This window comes from Odocoileus virginianus, chromosome 28 (genome assembly GCF_023699985.2).
Source record: "Odocoileus virginianus isolate 20LAN1187 ecotype Illinois chromosome 28, Ovbor_1.2, whole genome shotgun sequence".
In the NCBI taxonomy this organism is placed as follows: domain Eukaryota; kingdom Metazoa; phylum Chordata; class Mammalia; order Artiodactyla; family Cervidae; genus Odocoileus; species Odocoileus virginianus.
The window spans coordinates 384,504-410,309 of record NC_069701.1 but is presented as its reverse complement, the minus strand read 5'-3'; the positions used below and the strand labels follow the sequence as shown (position 1 = coordinate 410,309).

Genomic DNA, 25,806 nt, shown 5'->3' with positions numbered 1-25,806 from the left:
TGGGTGTGTGATAAAAACCAAACCCAGAGCAAAAGCGAGCTTGCGTGTGTGCGTGCTGGTGTTCGGGTGTGTGATAAAAACCAAACCCAGAGCAAAAGCGAGCTTGAGTGTGTGCGTGCTGGTGTCCGGGTGTGTGATAAAAACCAAACCCAGAGCAAAAGTGAGCTTGAGTGTGTGCGTGCTGGTGTTCGGGTGTGTGATTAAAACCAAACCCAGAGCAAAAGTGAGCTTGTGTGTGTGCGTGCTGGTGTTCGGGTGTGTGATAAAAACCAAACCCAGAGCAATAGTGAGCTTGAGTGTGTGCGTGCTGGTGTTCGGGTGTGTGATAAAAACCAAACCCAGAGCAAAAGTGAGCTTGAGTGTGTGCGTGCTGGTGTTCGGGTGCGTGATAAAAACCAAACCCAGAGCAAAAGTGAGCTTGAGAACTCTAAAGAGGTCAAAATTCAGTGCTATAGTGAACACAGAGAGGTCAAAATCAAACGCTATAGTGAACGGTCTTCGGAGGAGTCTGTGAATCTGAGCAAGGCATTTGCACCAAAGTTAAACTCTCAAGAAACCAGTCTGGGAATGGGTCTGCACCTCTGAGGCCAATGCTTGGGAGAATTCCATGCATCTCTGAGAAGCCACGGTACTTACTTGCCCAAGGTTAGATAGATTATATATGTACATATATAATATGTAGATTATATATGATACAGATTGTATATATTATAGAATATATAATATTATTATGCATTATATAATACATATAATGTATATATAATCTATATCATATATAATCTATACAATATACATACATATATATATATATATATACACATATTTACTGTTTCTATTGGCTGAGCATTGTCATTGTTGATACAAGGACGCCTGGGTGTTCTTTCAGAGAGTTCTCAGATTTTCTTCATCGTGAACATGGTGAGGCTCTCTGTTGTCCTTAGTTTGCTAGGAGGCTGCCCAGCATTGCCTTCCTGCAGGATTTCAGGTGAGATGCCATCTGTTTGCAGCCAAGAGAGATGGCCTGCCTGGCTGTGTGCACTGATGTGGGGCTACAGGTGCCCTATGCCTGCCTGGGGTCTGTACAGAATTTCTGAGTTTACCCCAGGAAGTCTACACCATCAGCCAATCTGATGAAGTCATTTGTGCAAACGGCATCCTGGTGTGGTGGGCAGAGTCCTGAACATTAAATCAGAGCACCTGGGTATAAATGCTAACGGCTCAGCTTCTTACAAAGCTGCATTAACCTTGCTTTCTTCACTTAGGGACATGGGTATATTCAAATCTCTTGTTCCCACAAGCTGTTTTGCGGGTGGGTGAATGTGAATGTAAGGGACCATATGAGGAAAGGGTTGTGGATGGTGTTGGGAGAGGGGTAGAGGATAAACCAACATGCCAGCTCAAGTCAACATTTTAATTATATTTGCTGGAGAAACTACCCTTTCCTTCATAATCCAACCAGAGGAACTCCATTTCAGATGACTTGCTTCTTGGCAGAAGTTCTTGGCAGAAAAGCTATGACCAACTTATATAGCATATTAAAAAGCAGAGACATTACTTTGCCAACAAAGATTCCTATGGCTTTTCCAGTAGTCATGTGTGGGTGTGACAGCTCGACCATAAAAGAGGCTGGGCACCAAAGAACTGATGCTTTCAAATTGTGGTGCTGGAGAAGACTCTTGGACAGCAAAGAGATCAAACTAGTCAACCCTAAAGGAAATCAGCCCTGAATACTTATTGAAAGGACTGATGCTGAAGCTGAAGCTCCAATACTTTGGCCATCTGATGTGAAGAGCCGACTCATTAGAAAAGACCCTGATGCTGGGAAAGACTGAGGGCAGGAGGAGAAGAGGGCTACAGGGGATGAGGACTGGATGGCATCATGGACTCAATGGACATGAGTTTGAGCAAGCTCCAGTAAATGGTGAAAGACAGGGAAGCCTGGAGTGCTGCAGTTCATGGGATTGCAGAGTTGGACATGACTGAGTGACTGAATAAGAGCAACCCAAAATCACATAACTAAGAACCCAGGACCCAGAATAACAGATGACACAGGATAAGTGCTCAAATAGTTTACTGGGTGACAGAATAATTGGGCACATAATGAAACGTGATTATAAAGAGCCTCTTATGAAAGTGAAAGAAGAGAGTGAAAAAATTGGCTTAAAATTCAGCATTCAAAAAAAAAATTCAGCATTCAAATAACAAGATCTTGGCATCTGGTCCCATCACTTCATGGCCAATATATGGGGAAACAGTGGAAACAGTGACAGACTTTATTTCTTGGGCTCTAAAATCACTGCAGATGGTGACTACAGCCATGAAATTAAAAGACGCTTGCTCACTTGGAAGAAAAGCTATAACAAACCTAGACAGCATATTAAAAAGCAGAGACATTACTTTGCCAACTAAGGTCCATCTAGTCAAAGCTATGGTTTTGCCAGTAGTCATGTATGGATGTGAGATTTGGATTATAAAGAAAGCTGAGCAGTGAAGAATAGATGCTTTTGATCTATGGTGTTGGAGAAGACTCTTGAGGGTGCCTTGGACTTCAAGGAGATCCAACCAGTCCATCCTAAAGGAGATCAGTCCTGAATATTCATCGGAAGGACTGACACTGAAGCTGAAACTGCAGTACTTTTGCCACCTGATGTGAAGAACCGACTCATTGGAAAAGACCCTGATGCTGGGAAAGATTGAAGGCAGGAGGAGAAGGGGACGACAGAGGACGAGATGGTCTGATGGCATCACTGACTCGACGGACATGAGTTTGAGTAAACTCCAGGAGCTGTGATGGACAGTGAAACCTGGTATGCTGCAGTCCACGGGGTCGCAAATAGTCGGACACGACTGAGAGACTGAACTGAACTGAATGAAATGTGATAAGTAGACACCTTCCGGGTATTAATGGGAGCATTTATTTACTGGTCTTAAAAGCATAACTTTAAGTGTAAGAACTCAGATCCATTAAAGATAAATAAAAGATGCTCTAGGTTTCTCAATGGAGAAGTTTTTTAAAAAGTTCATTATGTATAATAGATTACAAACCCAGTGTTTTTTTTAGTTTCAAAATACTGTGTCACTTATTAACCTATTGTCTCCGAGCTTCAAGTACACTTTTCGGTACTTGGCCCCGACACTGGGGCTCTGCAAAGCCGCGGCCCGCAGCGCCGGTAGGGGGCGCTGAAGGCAGGCTGGAAGAGGCGGAAGAGACGCGGACACGGCTCTTCTGCTTGCGTCTGGCTGCCTCTCAGAATTGCCGCGGCGCTGCTGCTTCTCCACCCGCCAGGGCCGGTTTATTCCGACAGCGGCAAGCGACTCCAGCTGGCAGCGCTCCTGATGCCCGCGCCGTCAGCCTCACGGCCGCCCGCCCGCCTGCCCGGCCGTCAGCCCGCGTTGGTCCGCGCCCCCTCCGCAGAGGCCCGGCCCCGCCTCGAGCGCCGCTCCTCCGCGTCTGCATCTCAGCCTTTCCACCCTCTTCTCTCGCTTCCCCACCGCAGGGGCTGACTACATCTGCGCTTGTTATCTCTGTGATACCTTAGCCTTCTCATTTGGCATTTTCAGGCTTTCAAACGGCTAAACATTTTTTTTTTTTTTTTTTGCATCTAGACTCTTATACTTAACATAATGCTTAAAAAATATGTCTATATACTCATATATTTTATTGAAGTATAGTAAGTTTACAATATTTCAGTCACAAAGCAAAGTGATTCGGAATATGTGTATTCTTTTTCAGATTCTTTCCATTATAGGTTATTAATTCAGTTCTCTGTGAGGTACAGTAGGTCCTTGTTTATCTGTTTTATTTATAGTAGTGTTGATCTGTTAACCCTAGACTCCTAATTCATCCTGCACCCCTGTTTTCCCTTTGGGTAACCATAAATTTGTTTTCTATGAGTGTTTTCCTGTTTTATAAGTTCATTTATATAATTTTTTTTAGAATCCATGCTTTAAGTGGTATCATATGGTATTTGTCTTTGACTTCACTTAATATAATAGTCTCTAGGTCCATCCATGTTGCTGCAAATGGCATTATTTTATTCTTCTTTATGGCTGAGTAACAGTTAATTTCCCTAGTGGCTTAGGTGGTAAAGAATCTGTCTGCAATGCAGGAGACCTGGGTTCGATCCCTGGGTTGGGAAGATTCCCTGGAGGAGGGCAGGGCAACTCATTCCAGTATTCTTGCCTGGAGAGTCCCATGGACAGAGGAGCCTGGCGAGCAACAGTCCATGGCGTTGTAAAGAGTTGGACATGACTAAGCAACTAAGCATAGCTCTTTTGGTCTTTAGAATTTTTTCTCTAGGACTTTTAAAATAAAAAGCTGGAAGAGACATTAAGGACCACTTTGTTCAATCTCTTCATTTTATAGATGAAGAAACTAAGGTCCAGAGAGCTTGATATTTGCTTGAGTTCAGTTAATTAGAGCCACTGTCTGGACAGGAACTCACATCTTTTTTTCCCCCCTGGCCGCACTGCCAGTATGTGGGACCTTAGTTCCCTGACTAGGGGTTGAACCCTTGCTCCCTGCAATGGAAGAGTCTTAACCACTGGGAAGTCCCAGGAAGTCACAACTCTTGATGCCTCTTCCTATTCGTCACCACAACATGCTGTACTTTAGTTATACACGCACCTTGGCCCTTCCTGGGCTGATTAGACGGGTGTCCGTCACACGAGGGCCGTGGAGGGTGGTTGTGCTTTCTGGCGTTGTCGGCATAAGATGTGACTCTTCGGGGCTGCACTGTGACATGTACCTGGATTCTGGAGCTTTGTAGGATATTAAGTAATTAAAGGGCAAGCTCCCAGTTTCCTCCCCGAACAGTCCAGCTCAGAGAGCTTGATTTGGCTTGTAAGAGGTTCGTGAGAGGCCAGCCCAACTTCCTCTGGGCATGAAGGTTGTGAGTCAGGTCAGTGCTGGGCTGGTTTCGTTTTCCCTCTGAGCGTTGCTTGTTTTGCTGCGGCCTTGTCACACAAGGCCACCGGATCTGAGTTATGAGAGTTACTACAGCAGGCTGCTGTCAGCATTGTAACACGAAGCGTGACAAAGACACTCTCCAGATTGGAGGGATGCTCCCTATGGGCTACGTTTAGGCATGGGATGCTCCCGAAAACACCAACATTTGAGGTTTATCAGCAGCCCATGTAAGGCAAAGCAGATGCCTCTGTTTTCTGCAGACTAAATGAGAAAGAAAGAAATTATCACCATTTACCATTCTCAGTGATGAAGGTTTTGGAGACCCAAGTGACAAAAGGGGTTTCTGTTTGTATTTCCCAGATGGTTTGCACTTGATAGAAATGTGAGTTCATTTTAAGCTTTAAAATCAGATACACTTGTCATCTCAGTGATGGCTGTATCATTGTGCTTCTTTTCTCCAGACCAGCCTGATTCTGCTCATTATTGGCAGCGGGATGGAGCAGAAGCAAAGCAAGTCAGACCCCTTGCTCCCTGAGAATCTCTGTGAACGTGAGAAAACTCTGGCCGCTATCGTGTCCATACCACTGCTTACAGGTCATTTTTATTTTTTCACTGAAGTATAGTTGACCTACAGTATTGTATGAGTTTCATATGTACAGCACAGTGATTCACTATTTTCATGGATTATACTTCAGTTAAAGTTATTACAAGACAGTGGGTATAATTCTCTGTGCTTTACAATATATCCGTGTTGCTCATCTGTTTTATGTATCATGATTTATATCTTTTAATCCCCTCCCCCTTCCCCTCTCCCCACTGGTCATCACTAGTTTGTTCTCTTTGTCTGTGAATCTGCTTGTTTTTTTGCTATATTCACTATTTTGTTGTATTTTTTTAGATTCCACATATAGGTGACATCATACAGTATTTGTCTTTCTCTGTCTGACATCTCACTAAGCATAATATTCTCTAGGTCCACCCATGTTGTGGTTTATTTAGGTCTTTTTGATGTGACAACATTCCTGGGGCTTTGAACCTACTGGACTTCTGTGTCTTTCAGCCTAAGTCCACTACCCACCCACCCCAACTACATTAATAAAAACCTCACAAAATTTAGTGAAAACTTAAATAGTTTAAGCTTTTAACTTTCAAGAAGTTTTATTGGCAGCATTTTCTTTGTGTTTAAACTTGTAGATTTCAAACAATCACTTCTTTGCTTCCTTTAGGTCTGTGATCAAAGCCAGCGTGTCTGAGAGGCCTTCCCGCCCTCTGATTATGATTACCCATGAGTCTTTGCTCTGCGCAGACCATTACTGCCTGATTCAGCTCCTCTGTTTTTCTCCGTAATACTTAACAGCACCCGATATGTATGTTTGTCATTCATCTCACCTTACTAGCTAAAAGCTCCAGAGGGCAGGGGCTTAACTGTTCACTGCTCTACCCCCAGTATCGAGAAGAGCTCTTGGTACATAGTAGATGCTCAACAAGTATTTGTGGGGTGAGTGAATAAGGAACCACTAACTTACTTTTAAAACATTTTGAACCATCCCTGCCGTCCGCAGGCTTTCTCAGTCTCAGAGAGCAGGGCTGCGCTTCGTGGTGGAGCGTGGGCCTCTCATTTGGGTGGCTTCTCTTGTCGCAGAGCACAGGCTCCTGGCGCGTGGGTGTCAGTACTTGCAGCAGGTGGGCTCAGGAGTGTGGCTCACGGGTTAGTTGCAGCACAACATGTGGGATCTTCCTGGACCGGGGACGTAACCCCTGTCCCCTGCATTGGAGGTGGATTCTTCCCCATTGGACCACCACGGAAGTCCTAGTCTACATCTAATTACATTAGTCTAAGGTGGATTCAGTTCAGTCTCTCAGTTGTGTCCGACACTTTGTAACCCCATGGACTGCAGCATGCCAGGCTTACTTGTCCATCACCAGTTCCCAGAGCTTGCTCAGATTCATGTTCATTGCTTCCAAGGAGCAAGTGTCTTTTAATTTCATGGTTGCAGTCACCATCTGCAGTGATTTTGGAGCCCAAGAAAATAGAGTCTGTCACTGTTTCCATTGTTTCCCCATATTTGCCATGAAGCGATGGAACCGGATGCCTTTGATCTTCATTTTTTGAATGTTGAGTTTTAAGCCAACTTTTTTTACTCTCCTCTTTCACCTTCATCAACAAGCTCTTCAGTTCCTCTTCACTTTCTGCCATTAGGATGGTGTCATCTGCATATCTGAGGTTATTGATATTCCTCCTGGCAGTCTTGATTCCAGCTTGTGCTTCACCCAGTCTGGCATTTTGCATGATATACTCTGGAGATAATTTAAATAAGCAGAGTGACAATATACAGCCTTGAAGTACTCCTTTACCAACTTGGAACCAGTCTGTTGTTCCATGTCCAGTTCTAACTGTTGCTTCTTGACCTGCATACAGATTTCTCAGGAGGCAGGTCAGGTGATCTGGTATTCCCATCTCTTTGAGAATTTCCCACAGTTTGTTGTGATCCACACAGCCAAAGGCTTTGACATAGTCAGTAAAGCAGAAGTAGATTTTTCTGGAACTCTTTTCCTTTTTCAATGATCCAGTGGATGTTCTCAACTTGATTTCTGGTTCCTCTGCCTTTTCTAAATCCAGATTGAACATCAGGAAGTTCACGGTTCACGTATTGTTGAAGCCTGCCTTGGAGAATTTTGAGCATTACTTTGCTAGCGTGTGCGGTAGTTTGAGCATTCTTTGGCATTGCCTTTCTTTGGGATTGGAATAAAAACTGACCTTTTCCAGTCCTGTGGTTACTGCTGAGTTTTCTAAATTTGTTGACATATTGAGCACAGCATTTTAACAGCATCATCTTTTAGGATTTGAAATAACTCATCCAGAATTCCATCACTTCCACTAGCTTTGTTCATAGTGATGCTTCCTGAGGCCCACTTGACTTCGCATTCCAGGATGTCTGACTCTAGGTGAGTGATCACACCATCATGGTTATCTGGGTCATGGGAGATCTTTTTTGTATAGTTCTTCTGTTTATTCTTGTCACCTCTTCTTAATTTCTTTTGCTTCTGTTAGGTCCATACCATTTCTGTCCTTAATTGTGCCCATCTTTGCATGAAATGTTCCCTTGGTATCTCTAATTTTCTTGAAGAGATATCTAGCTTTTCCTGTTCTATTGTTTTCCTCTATTTCTTGGCATTGATTGCTGAGGAAGACTTTCTTAACTGTCCTTGCTCTTCTTTGGAACTCTGCATTCAGATGGGTGTATCTTTCGTTTTCTCCTTTGCTGTTTGCTTCTCTTCTTTTCTCAGCTATTTGTAAGGCCTCCTCAGACAACCACTTTGCCTTTTTTGCATTTCTTTTTCTTGGGGATGGTTTTGATCACCACCTCCTGTACAATGTAATGAACCTCTGTCCATAGTTCTTCAGGTACTCTGTCTATCAGATCTAATCCCTTGAATCTGTCACTTCCACTGTGTAATCATAAGGGATTTGATTTAGGTCATACTGGAATGGTCTAGTGGTTTTCCCTACTTTCTTCAGTTTAAGTCTGAATTTTGCAAATAAGGAGTTCATGATCAGAGCCACAGTCAGCTCCCAGTCTTGTTTTTGCTGACTCTATAGAGTCACTGATTCCTAAAATGTCAATGTTCATTCTTGCCATCTCCTGTTTGACCGCTTCCAATTTACCTTGACTCATGGACCTAACATTTCAGGTTCATATGCAATATTGTTCTTCATGGCATTAGACTTTACTTCCATCACCAGTCACATCAACAACTGGGCACTGTTTTCATTTTGGCTCAGCCTCTTCATTCTTTCTGGAGCTATTTCTCCACTCTTTTTCAGTAGCATATTGGGCACATACCGACCTGGGGAGTTCATCTTTCAGTGTCATATCTTTTTCCCATTTCATACTGTTCATTTATTAAGGTGTATTAAGTTCATGCTAATCTTCAAGCTGTGTGTTCAGAAGCTGTCCATTTTATTCATCTCCTTTCAGGTCCTGCTGGTTGTCAGACATTTGCAACGTTCCCACACCTCACACATGGTGGAATTTTCTTCAATTTGGGGAATCATTTCTATTGTCACAGGAGTAAGCCATTAGAATGTGCAACATTATCCTTTTCTTATCATTTCAATCTTTTTCAATCTTACTTTTTTCCATTTATAATGTAGGATGTTCTTCTTAATAATCTTAGTAAATTCTTGAAATGATCTGAGCCCAGCAGTATGTCAGAGGGTAAAACCGTTGCTGAGACGTCATGCTGGTCAAAGGTGCTTTGGCTCTGGTGTTCAGCTTTGCTTTTGTGGGAAGATTTGTACATCCCAAGTTGACAAGTAGACGAGCCCCCCACCCCCAGGAATGCGCAGGGTCATGCCACCGTCTCTGTCACCTGCCTTCCTTCTGGTGCCTCCACGAGGCCCCGGGATGTCCCGTTTCCTTCCTCTGATGTTGCTGTCCCCTCTGCCTCGAAAGGCCTCTTCTCTGCCCAGCCCCGGCTCGTCTCCTCTGCAGCCCCCCTCACTAGTCCAGCCAGTAGCACTGTGCCCTCTGGGTCTTTCCCCTGTGTCTGCTTAAGCAGATTCGTGGGAGGGATCGTGGGCTTGGAGTCAGAAGTTCAGGTTGGGATCAGAAGTTGAGCCTCGTGGCTGCCTCATCTTGGGCAACCACCTCTGACCTGCGGTGTCATCCTCGGTAAAGTGCTGATAACCGTTTGTCCTTGGACTATGTGATGTGCCTGCTTTAGTGTCAAGCATGACCAAACAGGAAAAGGGCTCAGCTTATGTAAAGATCTCAGACACCATTAGAGGGTTTTTGCGTGTTATGCTTATAAAGAGAAAAAACACTCCCTGATTTCCTTCACTCTATCCCATACCGTGCTCTGAATGCTTCCATTCTTGTCATCAAATGCATGGTTATTTCCCCACATCAGGTAATTCTGGGACACCAGGTGGATCTCACTTGGCTCTGACCCTGCCTGGAGGTGGTGTGGGATCCCCTGGTCAAGGCTGAGTCCCACAGAACATCCCCCGCCCTGGCACTGGTGCTTCCGACTGCTGGCTACACCTCAGACAGCCCCTGAACCCTTCTTGGGCTTGATTAATTTGCTAGATTGGCTTACAGAATCCAGGAGATCAGTTTACTTGCTAGATTGCCTGTTTATTATAAAAGGACATAACCCAGAAGCAGCTAGATGGAAGAGATGCAAGGGACAAGGAATATGGCAAAGCTTATGGCGCTTCCATGCCCTGTCAGGGCAGAGTGCACCGTTCTGCCACCAGGACCGCTGGTGTTCACCAACCCAGAAGCTCTCTGAACCCTGTTCTTTGGTTTTTCCCCCGGAGGGCTCATTTTATAGGCACGATTGATTAAATCATTGGCCTTGCTTACTGAACTCAATCTCTAGCCCCTCTTTCCTCCATTGAGGTCTGGAGTTGGGAGTAGGGCTGACAGCTCTAACCTTCTGATCCTGGTTGGTTCCCCTGGTTAATTCCAGACCCCCCACCACCTCCTGGGGCTTTCCAAAATTCATCTCATTAACACAAACTCAGCTGTAGTTTGAAAGTTCAGTTCAATTCAGTCACTCAGTCATATCCAACTCTTTGTGACCCCATGGACTGTAGCATGCCAGGCCTTCCTGTCCATCACCAACTCCCAGAGCATGCTCAAACTCACGTCCATCAAGTCAGTGATGCCATCCACCCATCTCATCCTCTGTCATCCCCTTCTCCTCCTGCCTTCAATTTCCCCAGCATCAGGGGCTTTTCTAATGAGTGAGTTCTTTGCCAAATTATTGGAGCTTCAGCTTCAGCATCAGTCCTTCCAATGAAATCCAGGAGCGATCTCCTTTAGAACTGACTGGTTGGATCTCCTTGCAGTCCAAGGGACTCTCAAGAGTCTTCTCCAATACCACAGTTCAAAAGCATTAATTCTTCAGCACTCAGCTTTCTTTATGGTCCAACTCTCACATCCATACATGACTACTGGAAAAACCATAGCTTTGACTAGATGGACCTTTGTTGGCAAGGTAATGTCTCTGCTTTTTAATATGCTGTCTAGGTTGGTCATAATTTTTCTTCCAAGGAGCAAGTGTCTTTTAATTTCATGGCTGCAGTCACCATCTGCAGTGATTTTGGAGCCCAGAAAAATAAAGTCTGACACTGTTTCCACGGTTTCCCCATCTATTTGCCAGGAAGTGATGGGGATGGATGCCATGATCTTAGTTATTTGAATGTTAAGTGTTAAGCCAACTTTTTCACTCTCCTCTTTCACTTTCATTAAGAGGCTCTTTAGTTCTTCTTTGCTTTCTGCCATGAGGGTTGTGTCATCTGCATATCTGAGGTTATTGGTAGTGTAGTTTGAAAGAGGCTTGTGAAAAATAACAAAAGACATATTTATCCGCTCATTACTTGAAATTCCAAGGGTTTCAGAAGCTCCATGCCAGAAATGAAGATCAAAATGTGTAATTTTATGTATCAGTCACAAGATCACTACCTAGAACAGCATGACCCATACTAAGCTTCACATAATCCCAGCTGATGGGTGGTGGTTGAGTGACAGGAGTAAATTGTAACCACAGTTGCAAAGTAATCTCTGCTCAGAACTCACTTTGTTTCCTTTTAGAAACCTTGGCACCTTGGCCAGAGAGATGAAAGAGAGGAAACAAAAGAAAGAAACTGAGTTTTTTTTTTTCCTCCAAATGTTTATAGCAGCTTTATTTTATTTTTTAAAAGATTTATTTATTTTTTAACTGAAGGATAATTGCTTTACAGAATTTTGTTGTTTTCTGTCAAACCTCAACTTGAATCAGCCACAGGTATACATATATCCCCTCCCTTTTGAACCTCCCTCCCGTCTCCCTCCCCACCCCACCCTTCTAGATTGATACAGAGCCCCTCTTTGAGTTTCCTGAGCCACACAGCAAATTCCCATAGGCTATCTGTTTTACATGAGATGGTTGGATGGCATCACCGACTCAATGGACATGGGTTTCAGTAAACTCAGGGAGTTGGTGATGGACAGGGAGGCCTGGCGTGCTGCGATTCATGGGGTCGCAAAGAGTCGGTCACGACTGAGCGACTGAACTGAACTGAATGTAAATTTCCATGTTACTCTTCCCATACATCTCACCCTCTCCTCCCCCCTCCCCATGTCCATAAATCTATTCTCTATGTCTGGGAAACTGAGTTTTTAAAGAGCTGGGCATTCTGTCTGTATAAACTACTTTGTTTAATTACATTTCCAGAGCCCTTTCCCTTTGCAGTTGGAAGGTTTACTCATTCTTTCTTTGGTTTATTCATTCACTAAGCATTTATTGAGAACCTATTATGCCCTGGGCCTAATAATTAAGATGCATAAGCTACATCTTGAATCACAACTAGGTTTAGGGATCGTGCATGGGTGCAACAGTGGAGATCTGTCCCGGGATAGAGGGGGTACCTACTTCAAGCCAGGGGGTTGCCAGTTACTCTGAGTATTGTTTGCAAGGAGGGTAAGAGGCTACAGTGGGCATGAGACAGTGTGAGGCAGGGCAAGAAAACACACAGGATCAAGGAGTCCAGCAGATTCTACTGTTGTACTTACAAGGATATGAATTCATTTTCTCAGCTACTTTAGGGCTGAACCGCCAGTTTATCAGGAATCAGGGGCATTGTCCTTATTTCTATGGCATGAAATAATTTCTTTAGACCTACTTTCAGCATAGCCTTGGAGCAAGAGGCCAAGTCAGGGTCCCTCCATAAAAAGCTCTGTGTTTCTTGACAGTGCTTTACTCACTTTAGGCATCTGTGGATAAGGCCTGCTAGTTAAACACAGGGAGAGCTAGTTAAATTTGTCCAGGAGGAAAAAAATTTCCTCTGCCTTTCTAGATTTTTCTGACTTAAGGATTAAAGTGATATGAGAGAGATTAGCAGGAGAAAATCAAACAGAAGTTAATAACACGTATACATGGGAGAGCCCAGAAAATGGCTGATAGCCCTTAAATATCACCTTCAACTAAAGACAAAGGATGATTTTAGGGGTAGTGGTTTGGAAATTTGGATAAGAAGAAGGTAATGCACATGACAATGAAAAGGCAAACGTTTGGTAAATAAATGTTGGCTGGGCCCACACAGAAATGATGGGACACAGAGTGGGCTCTGATCTCTGGGTCCTGCTTAAAGTTTCCCCACCACCCCTGGATAATATTTTTGCAGTATTCTCTAGTGATAGCTCTTTTCTGGGAACAGAACTAAATTCTATTAGGCATTTAAGGTGAAAGTCAAAGTTTCATTCCGAGTCTTTCAAGGCCTTAATTTTTTCAGTTGGAAGTAATCCACATGCAGAAGAGACATTTTGGGGTGTCAAATTTTGCTCCCCTACAAGTCTGTGTCCAATTTTGGATAATTCTGGACTGCTGCTTGGATAGGTTGGGAAGCTCAAAGCCTCTTAGTCAAAGAAACCCATTTACTTCTTTCTTCCTTTCTTTTTTAATAATAATAAATTTAATAAAATTTAAATAATAAATTATTTTAAAATAAAAAAAAAATGAGCACTGGGTATGCTTATTATTACTGAGATATCATTGTTTCTAGCTCTTTCAGCAGACACAGCAAGGAAATATATATGCAGTTATCCCTTGGTATCTGGCTAGGATTGGTTCTAGGACTCCTGCAGATCCCAGAATTTGAGGATGCACATGATCCTTACATAAAAGTGGTGTGGTATTTGCATATGACTTACACACATCCTTCTACATACTATACATACTTTCAATCATGTCTAGATTGCTTATAATATCTCCTACAATGTAAATGCTATGTAAAAATTTGTAGCACAGCAAACTAAAAGTTTGCTTTTTGGGAGTTTCTAGAATTTTTTTCCCCAAATATTTTCACTCTGAGGTTGGCTGAATCTGTGGTTGTAGAACCTGTGGATATGAAAGGTCAAATGTATATATAATTAAGCCGTGCATATACACACATTTGCATTTCTGTAACTATCCTTGTGTATCTCTATTAAGTTAAACGTGAGTTTATACTGATGCCTCTAAGCATTTTAGAATAGTTTTAGAATTATAGAAAAATTGCATCAGTAGTGCAGCCAGTTTACATATTCTCCTCACTTTCTTTCCCCATGTGAACATCTTACATTACCATGGTAATTTTGTCATGACTAAGAAATCATTGTTGGTACATTTCTATTAACTAGTCTCTACATTTTATTTAAATTTCACTAGTTTTCTGACTAATGTCCTTTTTCTGTTCCAAGAGCCCATCTAAGATCTGATGTTGTGTTTAATTATCATGCCTCATTAGGCTGCTCTTGGCTATGACGGTTGCTTAGATTTTCCTTGTTTTTGGTGACCTTGATAATTTTGAGGCATGTTGGTCAGATGTATTTTATAGAATGACTCTCAGTTTGCTTGTCTGATATTTTTGGTGTATGGATTTTGGGAGGGAGAGCACAGAGGCGAAGTGCCCTGCTCATCACATAATATAAAAAGTACTTGTTATCAACATGATATATTACTGATGATGTTATAGTCACTTCAGTTGTGTCCAACTCTGAGACTCTATGGAGCTCTCCAGGCTCCCCATGGGATTCTCCAGGCAAGGATACTGGAGTGGCTTGCCATTACCTTCTCCAGAGGATCTTCCTGACCCAGGGATCAGACCTGCTTCTCTTATGTCTCCTGCATTGGCAGGCAGGGTCTTTACCCCTTAGGCCACCTGGGAAGCCCCCTGTTAATCTCAATTAAAATATCACCTGGCCAAGGTGGTGTTTCCTAGTTTGCTGCACTATAAAGTTACTTTCCCCCCACTTTTCACACTCTATTTTTGGAACCACTGGAGTGGGTTGCCATTTCCTTCTCTAGGGGATCTTCCTGATCCAGAGATCAAACTCATGTGTTCTTCATTGCAGGCAGATTCTTTACAAACTGAGCCATGGCGGAAGCCCTTTGGAAGCGCAGTCCACATTTAAAGGGGTGGGGGACTGAAGTCCATTTCACAGACACAGGAGTATCTATAAAAATTACTTGAAAATCTTCTTAAAAAAGATTGGTTTCTCTCTATTTATTTAATCAATCATTTATTTATATCAGCATTGACATTGATATTTATTTTATACTTGGGCTATAATCTGATACTTACTTATTTTGTTGCTCAATTTGTTTCTGCTTTGGCCCTTGGGAGCTATTTCAGGTTGGCTCCTGTGTCCCCTCAATGTGCTTATTTCATGTTCTGTGTTTTTTCTTTTTGAGCAATTTCTTGCTTTCTGGCACAGTAATATGCTCCAACTCTTCTTTATTCTTTATCCTCATCCTAGGATCAGTCATTTCTTCAAGGGACCCAAATTGCTTTTAGTAGAGAATGACATTAGAAACCAAGATCTTGGAACTGGATGTGCTCATTGCTACTAGGGTGTCACTGCTCCTAGCTCTCTCAGCAGGAAATACATGTGTGTATAATAACCCATGCATACACACATGTCTGTATTTCTGTACCTGTCCATCTGTATCTATTTTAAACCAAACACGAGTTTCTATTGATGTCCTTGACTGTAATCCAGTACTACATGGATTATTCTAGACTTCCCCTCTTTTCTTATCTGTGAAAATTATTCCTACAGCAGTGAGAAACCTGGCTTCCACCATCCACCAATCAACTTCCTTATACATGGATAGCAGTTCCAAAATTGGTCATTCATGTTCCTGGGAGAAGCAGTTTTAGAGGACAGTGTTTATATACAGTTCCCTTTGTCTTTAGCCTTATAGTTTCTAGTCAAAGAAACATTTCCATTTTTTCCAAAGCTACTTGGATCCACTCTACTCCCTATATTACATCTCTCTCCTTCAAAATTATTGCTTCCCATTTGACTTGGGAGAAATACCAGATGCTGGTTTGAAAATGAGCCTCTCACCCATGAAGTTTCTCTCAAGTCAGTGTCAGAACTAAAAGAGTGTTTCATCAGACACAGCAGATAAGTGAGTATTCCAAAAGATTTTCATAAAATGGTAAAGTCTATTTTCTCACATATTTTATAATTATCAAAGTCAAAGTTCTCATTCTGAAAAGTGTGGAAACTGTTATACTGTAGCAAAGCATAAAGGGTAAAGAATCTTTAAAGTCATCATGAAGAGCTATTTTCTATGTATTTTCAATAACAGACATTTCATGTTATATCAACACTGTAAATATCCAGAATACAAGTTTGGAAAAAACAATGTCAGTTAACTCTGATCTGGAAAACGTGGCTTTTCTTGAGAGAGTAAAGAATGATAAAAAGTGACATACGCTTGCAAACACAGAGATTGAGGTAGAAGTGACCACCTTCCCTGCTTCTGCCTTGCATCGTGGTGGCTATGCACTGAACTGCCTTCTGCTTAAACCTCTTCTTCCAGAACTGAGAGCCCAACCATCTCTCCTTTGTTTAGGCACTTTGTTTTGCATAGTGTAAAAACTCAGGAAATAATTGTTTGTAGCTGAAGTAGACCTAAGTCAGCTTCGAAAATCAACTGTTTCTATTTAATTTCAGAGAGTTCTTTTCCATTTGGCAATAAGCACCTTTTTTAGTGGACTGATCATGAATCATTTTCTGGCTGGCCCCACTTTAAAATGCTGGTGATATTCTTTCTGCCCTCCAAAGCCCTTGATGGAAGGCATTAGCTGAACTCTGCTGTCTTTACGAGCTGGGGCCCCAGCTCAGTGCCTCCTCCACCCACTTTATTGGCCACAGAATGTTTGTTCCTCGGTGTTTTTAACTCCACATCCCTTTTACTCACCAAAGGAAGAACCACAAGAAGGACTTTTGCTGGAGGCAGCAAACCTTTCTCCACCCTTGCTTCAAATCCATCACTTTACACAGAGGGTGTTTTAATGGAGAAAAGCTAATAAAACTTTTTGCTTTGGATTTTTTTTCCCACCCAGGGAAACAGTATTTGGGCCATATAGAGACATTCAATGTGACAGACTGACTCTTTTAAAGACACCCCCTCCCTAAAGCCCAGTTTTCCCCAGGGGATGACACCTCAGCACTGTCAGGGCTGAGAGCACAGTCGCAGGGGCTGGGCAGTGCTGGGCTCATTGCAGGTTCTGGGCACCTCCCTCTCTGGGGGCTGTGTGTCTGCTTCATGTCAGTCGGAGGGCTAAAGGGAAGCTGAAGGAACAGCCTGGCGTAGCAAGGCAGATGGGTGTTTGTGCCATCAGCAGGGCCCCCTCCGTCTGAGTAGGATGTTTCTGCACAAGGCCGTGAGAGGTCCAGGCGAGCGGGGGCGGGAATGCAGCCTGTGCCCACCTTGCCTACGCCCTGGTGTGGGACAATGTATGTGTATCTGAGTGCTGCTATATGACTAATTAGGTGGCTTAAAACCACAGAAATTTGGGAATTCCCTATTGGTCCTGTGGTTAGGACTCTGTGTTTTCACTGCTAAGAGCCTGGGTTCAATCCCTGGTCAGGGAACTAAGATCCTGCAAGCCACACGGCACGGCCAATCTCCCCCAGTACCACCACCAACAAAAAGAGCAGAAATTTATCCACTCATAGTCCTGGAGGCTAAAATTCATGGAAGTTCAGGGGGAGAATCTGTACAATGTCTGTCTCCTCACCGCTGGTGGCCACTGGTGGTCGCTGGTGGCTGCTGGTGGCTGCTGGTGGTCGCTGGTGGCCGCTGGTGGTTGCTGGCAATCTTTGGCATCACTTCATTTGTGGCAGCATAGCTTCATTTTCTGCCTCTACCACCTCGGGGCCTTCTGTTTGTGTGTGTCTCCTGTTCTCAGAAGGTCATTGGTCGTATTAGATTTCGTGCATGTGCTAAGTCATTTCAGTTGTATCTGACTTTTTTTGACCCTATGGACTGTAGCCTGCCAGGTTCCTCTGTCCATGGCATTCTCCAGGAAAGAATCCTGGAGTGGGTTGCCATGCCCTCGTCCAGGGGATCTTCCTGACCCAGGGATCGAACCTGCATCTTTTATGTCTCTTGCATTGGCAGGTGGGTTCTTTACCGCTGGTGCCACCTGGGGAGTCCATTAGATTTAGAGTTACTCCTTTTTTTTTTTTTTAATAATTTTTATTGGCGTATAGTTGATTTACAATATTGTGTTTCAGGTGTGCAGTAAGGTGAATTGTGTGTATACACACACACACACACACACACATACATACACATCCACTCTTTTTTAGATTCTTTCCCAGATCGGTCATTGAAGAGCAATGAGTTGAGCTCCTTGTGCTGTCCAGTAGGTTCTTATTATTTATCTATTTATATATACTAATGCGTATTTGTCAATCCCAACCTCCTAACTGATCCTTCTCTCCCCTTCCCTTCTGATAACTGTAACTTTGTTTTCTACATCTGTGACTCTATTTCTGTTTTGTAAATTAGTTCATTTGCATTGGTTTTTCTTTGAGTCCACATACAAGTGATATTAAATGATATTTGTCTTTATGTGTCTTGACTTCACTCCATAGATAATCTTCAGATCCATCCACGTAGCTACAAATGGCATTATTTTATTCTTTTTTATGACTGAGTAATATTCCATTGTGTACATGTGCCACATCTTTTTTTTTTTTCATTTATTTTTATTAGTTGGAGGCTAATTACTTTACATTATTGTAGTGGTTTTTGTCATACATTGACATGAATCAGCCATGGATCTACATGTATTCCCCATCCCGATAGAATTACTCTAATCTGCTGCTGCTGCTAAGTCGCTTCAGTCGTGTCTGACTCTGTGCAACCCCATAGACGGCAGCCCACCAGCCTTCCCCGTCCCTGGGATTCTCTAGGCAAGAACACTGGAGTGGGTTGCCATTTCCTTCTCCAGTGCATGAAAATGAAAAGTGAAAGTGAAGTTGCTCAGTTGTATCCAACTCTTAGTGACCCCATGGACTGCAGCCCACCAGGCTCCTCCGTCCATGGGATTCTCCAGGCAAGAGCACTGGAGTGGGGTGCGATTGCCTTCTCCTCTACTCTAATCTAGTATGACTTAATTTTAATTAACTACTTCAACAAAGACCCTGATTCCAAATAAGGGAATATTTAACACATTTCTGTAAATATGAATTCTGGGGGGTAGGGGAGGGTCAGGCATTATTCCACCCCAAATAGGCATTAATCTGCAGAGAAGGCCCCTCTTACAAATTTGCCATCAGCTCTGTCTACTTGCCAACTGTAATATTGGCTTTCTTTACTATTAGTAATTTGTACAAATGTGTCATGTGGGCTAGCAAGGGCCCTGGATATGATCATTTATGGGAGCAGTCAGCTATGCAAGGTCCATTAGTTTGCTTCCTGAAGCAGAAACTGATGCTTCTTTGGGAACTGCCATGGCTTGTATGGAAAACTGAGTTCTTAAAAATGTCTGTTTCATGTGTACTCACGGCTGATTCACGTTGTTGTAGGGCAGAAGCCAACACAACATTGTAAAGCAATTATCCTCCAATTACAAATAAACTAAAAAAGTTTGTTTTGAGAAAGACAAATATCATATGATATGACTTATTTGTGGAATCTAAAAAAGATGTAAATAAACTTACCTACAAAATAGAAACAGACTCACAGACATAGAAAACAAACTTATGGTTACTGAAGGAGAGGGATAAAAAATGAGGAGTTTGGGACTAACAGATACATACTACATATATTATAATACATATTTATATAATATAAAAAAGGTAAATAACAAATAAACAGTAAGAACCTACTATATAGCACAGGAAATGTATTCCATATCTTGTAATGACCTAAATAGGAACGCATCTGAGAAAGAATGTATATGCATATACTCAGATGTACACACGTATATGTATATGTTATACACGTATCTGAATCACTTTGCTGTGCACCTAAAGCTAACACAACACTGTAAATCAACTGTACATCAATGAAAACTAAAAAAATAAAATGTTCTGCAAAGACAGCGAGGAAGTCTGAAGAACAAACTTCTGATTCCAGCAATTGTAGCAAAACTTTTTTCTTTTTTTAAAACACAGGAGAGCAGTCAACCTAACCTGTTTTGTCCCATATTTTCTTCTGTTCTCTGGTGGTTTGGAAAAGTCTCATAAGGTAGGATCGACCTCATCACGAAGCCATGTAGTCCTTTTCAAAGTGTGCTCCATGGAAATATTAGCCCCATTAAAAATTTTTCTGTAGAAAAGCATTTTGTGGCCAAATAAGACTTCTGGGAAATTGTGCATTTGCTATTCTCCTGGATATTAGCTCTGCACACTGGCTTTGTAAAGGTTCTGACAAGTCCTGCAGCAGAGAAACCTATGACACATTGTTTAACTTGACCACGTGGAGAAGGCAATGGCAACCCACTCCAGTACTCTAGTCTGGAAAATCCCATGGACAGAGGAGCCTGGTGGGCTGCAGTCTGTGGGGTTGCTAAGAGTCAGACACGACTGAGCGACTTCACTTTCATGCATTGGAGAAGGAAATGGCAACCCACTTCAGTGTTCTTGCCTGGAGAGTCCCAGGGATGGGGGAGCCTGGTGGGCTGCCGTCTGTGGGGTCGCACAGAGTCAGACACGACTAAAGCGGCTTAGCAGCAGCAACTTGACCACAGAATCTCCTTCACCCCCAGTTTGGTAAATGAATAACATCTATTACAATCCACGGAGCTAGTCCAGTGGTTTGAATACTACTGGAGAGAGCGGTCAAGAATATAAATGTTGGAAACAGGTTCAAATTCAAAACTTAGATTTATTGACTTTGGGTAACTGAACCTCTCTGAACTGGAGTTCCTCATCAGTATGATGACTTTGTAATGCCACTTTTTTTGTAGGATTAACTGAAATAATGTAGATAAAGTGTTTAGCACCTGGCCTGGAATATGGAAACAACTGAATACAATTAGGTCTCTATTATTATTATTGTTAAAAATGTTAAAAAGTATTTACAGCCTTATGACTTCTTATATTATTCGCAGAGAATATTTGGGGGAAATGACAATCCAGATTCAAGCAAAGAATATCGAAACTGATGACTTTTATAAAAACTGGGGACTTTTCTTCAGCTTCTCAGTACGCTGGGGATTGATATTCACCAAATCTAGTCCTTCTGAATCCAGGAAACTCTGCCAATCAGTTGCAATTTCTTAGGCTGGTCATAAGACAGTTATGTTCTCCTGAAAGAAAATGAAGCCCCAGGTGGCAAATGAAGTTATGCATTTCAAAAGGCATTTCCCAATTATTGGATTACCTCTGGGAGTGTGGGGTCAGGGCAGGAGGGAGATGTGAGGAATAGATCAGGGGATATGACTTGAAAATTCCTGGGTTCTAGATGCACCGATCTGTCTTTTTCGGACGCATGTACTGCAGAAGATGTCGGAGTCTGCTGACAACACGGCTGAGGCAGAGAACAGCTTCCCCCACTCTGATGCCCAGGAGGATGGAGAAGAAGACTCTGTCCGGAGGATGGCCTGCTCAGTCTCTTGGCAGGTGGCCCAGGTGGGCTGGTTGGGTAAGTAGCTGCTCCTGCCAGGACAGGGGAGACCTTTAGTTTGGTTTTGAGAGACAGGAAAGGGGGAGAGCTGGAAGTGTGTGAGAGGCACTGGGCTAATATAGCACTCTCGTCTCTGTGAGGATGGCACATCTAGGATCGCCCGTTGGTAGAGGGTGGAAATTCCCTGTGACAGCGCAGCGTCTCAGCGAGGCTCTGCGGGTACGGGCGCAGCTGCGCACGGGCGTGCCGGAAGGAACGGGAATCGGGCAGCACAAGGTGTGGACTGCGCTAAAGCTCCCGGGGCAGTGAGGGGTGGCTCAGAGCTCAGGCTCAGCCCGTCCCTGCGTCCAGTGTCTAAGACTCTGTGCTCGCACTGCAGGGGACGTGGGTTCAGTCTCTGCAGCGGGAACCCGTGCAGAGATCCTGCAAGGTGCCCGGCGTGGCCCCCAAATAAACAAATAAATAAAAGGTTAACAACAAGAGGTCTGAATTTCCATAGACCTGGATCCTAGGAAGTTCTTGATACACTTTGTCGGGGAAGGGGAAATGGTCCCTCTGCACATTTTGCATTCTTGTGGTTGGAGTAATACCAAAAACTGATACAACACAGGTTAATAGGAGAAAAAGAAACACATTTTAATTCATGCCCATGGAGGTCTCATAGAAATAAGAGCTGAAAATGGCCAAAGAAGGCAGCTATTTGGGGGAGGAGGGGCTGCACTACTCAGCTTATGAAATTTTGGCTCCTGGACCAGGGGTTGAACCCTGCGCAGTGAGAGTGTGGAGTCCTAATCACTGGACCACTGGGGAATTCTCCAAAGGAGGCAGCTTTTATACTCTTTAGACAAACAGTAAATTTGTGAGGATTTGACAAGACAAAGAAACTTAGGTTTAGGTGCTTGATTAGTAAAGAATATGAACAGTTTGAGTTTGGGTAGTAAATTAAAGAAGTAACAGGACCTGCTTATACAGGATTCTTGGCCCTGAACTCTCTGTCTCTGGTGATAAGGGTGTCCTTTTACCCTCAGGTGTAAAGAGTGTACCTTTGATGTGAGAGATTTATTTTCTGCTTTCAGGGAGACAGAGAGGAGGGTCAGAGTGGCCTTGCCTCATCTCTTTTTTAAGTTACTTTCATTCAGAATAATACGCCATTGATTGACATATGCATCAACATGCAGCTTACCCTGGTTCCAACAGTGACGTGTTTCTGTACATCAGTTTTTGTTGTTCAGTTGCTAAGTTGTGTCTGACTCTTTTCCTACCCCAAGGACTGTAGCCCACCAGGCGCCTCTGTCCTTGGGATTTCGCAGGCATGAATACTGGAGTGGGTTATCATTTCCTTCTCCAGAGGATCTTCCCACCCGACCCAGGGATCAAACTTTTTTGGCAGGCAGATTCTACATCAGTTTCCCTATATATAAAATGGGGCTCAAAATGGCATCAATACCAACAACTGGGTTGGGAGGATTAGATATCAGCACAGTGCCTGCCATGCAGTAGGAAATATATTCATAATTATTTCATAGAAAGCAGAGGTCTAGAGTAACCAGAGTTTTTGTGTGAAAAGATGGAGTCACCTGGCCTTGAAGCAGGCGGCAGCTCTGGAGAGGGCATTGAGTTGTAAGAGGAAACAGCATATAAGCAAAAACTGTAAGGAAAATGTGGAATCAGAGGGTACTAGTAGGACAAAGAAAATGGAGTATGTTTTCAGGCCCTGTATCTATAGAGTTCCATATTATTTGGTATCTCTGCCTTTAATCTCTGTCTTCGCCCATATCCTTACTCATCTGTTGAGTTCTCAGTGAGATTCCAAGTTCCTTCAATGCAAAGATTTTTTGACCTTCATCAGCACTTTTATGTTTCACACCCCGCTCCCCACACCCCACCCCCATCCCCGGCTCATCTCCAGCGAAAGGACTGATGGGCAAGACGGAACTGAGGTGCTCGCTGGAGGTGTAGGCACAGAGGCAGAGGGAGCTGCAGATTGGAACGGGGTGAAGACAGACCGCATGGAGAGCAGCAGCCGGAGTCAAGGTGTATGGTCGAGCCGGAGCCGATAGGACCTGGGAGTGGACTGGATGCGGGCACGAGAAGGGGGAAGAATCAAAGACTCACGGGTCTCAGGTGCCTTCTAACGGGCTGGCGACGACAGAGCAGAAGTGGAGAGGGAATACCAGAGTTTGAACAAACCAATGTTGAAATGACATGAGATGCTCAAGGGGAGATTTCAAACAGATCATTTGATATCTGGATCAGGAATTTAGAAGAAAGAGCTGGGCTGGAGACAGACATTTGGGGATTATTTGTATGAATAGATGGAGGGTTCTGAAAGCCATGGGGGTGGGTGAGCTCTACCTGGGGGAACGTGACATGAGAAGAGAGGCAGCGTCTTTCTCAACCAGTGACTCTGGATTTCTTTCCCTGTTACTTGAGGAAAAGCTGTCGGCGTCACCAGGTCTGCCATTCAGGATATGTGTGCATGTAAACCCTGACAGCTGGTATTTCTTTTTGTAATGCAAATGTATGACTTCAGCTTTGATTGCTAGGAATCCACTATTGCTATCTGAATAAATACAGTGCAGGCCTCTTGCCCAAATATAGAGTCGGGCCTCTGCCCGACTGAGGTACCTTTGATTCACAGATCTTGGTTGATTTCAATAACTGATTGTTGGGGCCACCTGTCTTTTCTGTTCCTGTGCTTTAAACTCTTTCTTTATTTTATATTCATCAATAAAGAGTGAGCCTGGGAACCTTAGACCCCCACCCTCAACCCCAGTGAAAACAAAATTAAAGGCCCACACACTCCCTTCTCCAGCACCCCTCTCCCCTCCTTGCTGTGGGCTGTGTAATCTCCAGGTCTTAGAAATAAAAAACCTTTGTTTTTTCAAAGTTTCTTGATGGTTAATGCTAAAGAGCATCTTGAAATCATAATAAGAACCACAAGGGCTGGCCCAACCACAGCAATGCTTATTGATAGGCTTGAGATCATCACAAAACAAACTCTAAATTTGGCTATTGTCTCCCCAGTTAGATCGTGAACAGGCAAGTTAAAAATAAGCAGCTGGTCTTATCCTTCTTTTGAAATCCGTCCCCTTATCACAGTGCCTAGTCAGTGCTAAGCAGGCCCTCAGCACATACTCATTGAGTTTAATAATAAGAGCTAATGAAGTCAAGTGCGTATGAGCTAAGTCACTTCAGTCCTGTCTGACTCTTTGTGACCCTGTGGACTGTAGCCCACCAGGCTCCTCTCTCCCTGGGATTTTCCAGGCAAGAATACTGGAGAGGATTGCCATGCCCTCCTCCAGGGGATCTTCCCGAACCAGGGATCGGGTATTGTATTAAACCCCTTGGGGGAGCTGTTTATTTCATGGGGCACTCTTTGCTTTGGCCAATCAGAGATTCTTCTAGAGACTGGTCGTTTGGGAGGAAACCGTCGATCTGGTATGGAAAAAGGAGCAAGGCACCAGGTGTTGATTGAAGTGTCTGGCCCCACTACTGCTCGGTCAGTTCTGAGAGCACACACTCTTTGTAGCCATCACTGCATCATCTTTACATGGTAGACACCGACCCAAGGCCATAAGTGCTGTCCACTCCAGGGAGTCTTTCCTGAAAGGGTAGGTGTAGCCTCCACTGCTGTGTCGCAGAGGGGACCACTGAGCAAACCCAGCGAAGAAACGACCACACAAATCAGAGCCCCCACCATGCCCTGTGTGGCCAGCACAGGGAACAGCGTCTGCAATGGAACAGAACTCGGAGGTCAGTGCAGCAATGTGCGGGGAGGTGGTGATCCTTTCCGAAGACCCATCATGAGTTTCCCGGCAAACTGAATCTTCTCTTATAGATGCCAGACCAGGTAGATGTCCTTGTTTTGCTTCCCAGTTGTGTTCAGTCCTTTGTGGTGTCTGACTCTTTGAGACCCTTTGGACTGTAGCGCTTCAAGTTCCTCTGTCCATGGGATTTTTCAGTCATGAATACTGGAGTGGGTTGCCATTTCCTCCTCCTCTCCTTCACATGGGGGATCGAACTTGCATCTCCTGCTTTGGCAGTTAGATTCTTCACCACTGAGCCATTTGGGAAGTCCAGTGCTTCCCGAATGCACACACAAAAAATGGGGCATTTGAACTGAGAAGATCTCTGTCCATTTATCTGCTCCATTTGCAATTCTAAAGAATGAAGCCATCCATTACAAAACTGTGAGTGGAAAACGGGGCTTTTTCACCTGTGACTCAGTGCCCACACACTCACACGTAATGTGGGCGTGCCGCCAGTCCCCTGGTCTGCACTCACAGCAGGGGTCAGTAATTGATCTCAACGCTCTTCCCCTGGAAGAAAAAACCCCACAGTCCTTCTCAAAATTGTTATTGTCAATTGTTATTGGCTCTGTGACCTAAATGAAACCTACTCACCATCCTGGTGGTGGGTGTTCAGTAAATGTTGCATGACTGGATGAGTAAATGAATAATCATTTTTCTAATGCCTGAGTCAGT

General features: G+C 43.6%; 1 long non-coding RNA gene across 1 annotated transcript; it reads left to right on the top strand.

Moving 5' to 3' along the window:
- The first annotated feature begins 4,937 nt into the window (after positions 1–4,937).
- LOC139031725 (uncharacterized) lies at positions 4,938–24,208 on the top strand. Its single transcript, XR_011484193.1, has 3 exons — positions 4,938–5,503; positions 21,158–21,337; positions 23,229–24,208. It is a non-coding gene; the product is annotated as an uncharacterized lncRNA (long non-coding RNA).
- Positions 24,209–25,806: the final 1,598 nt, after the last annotated feature.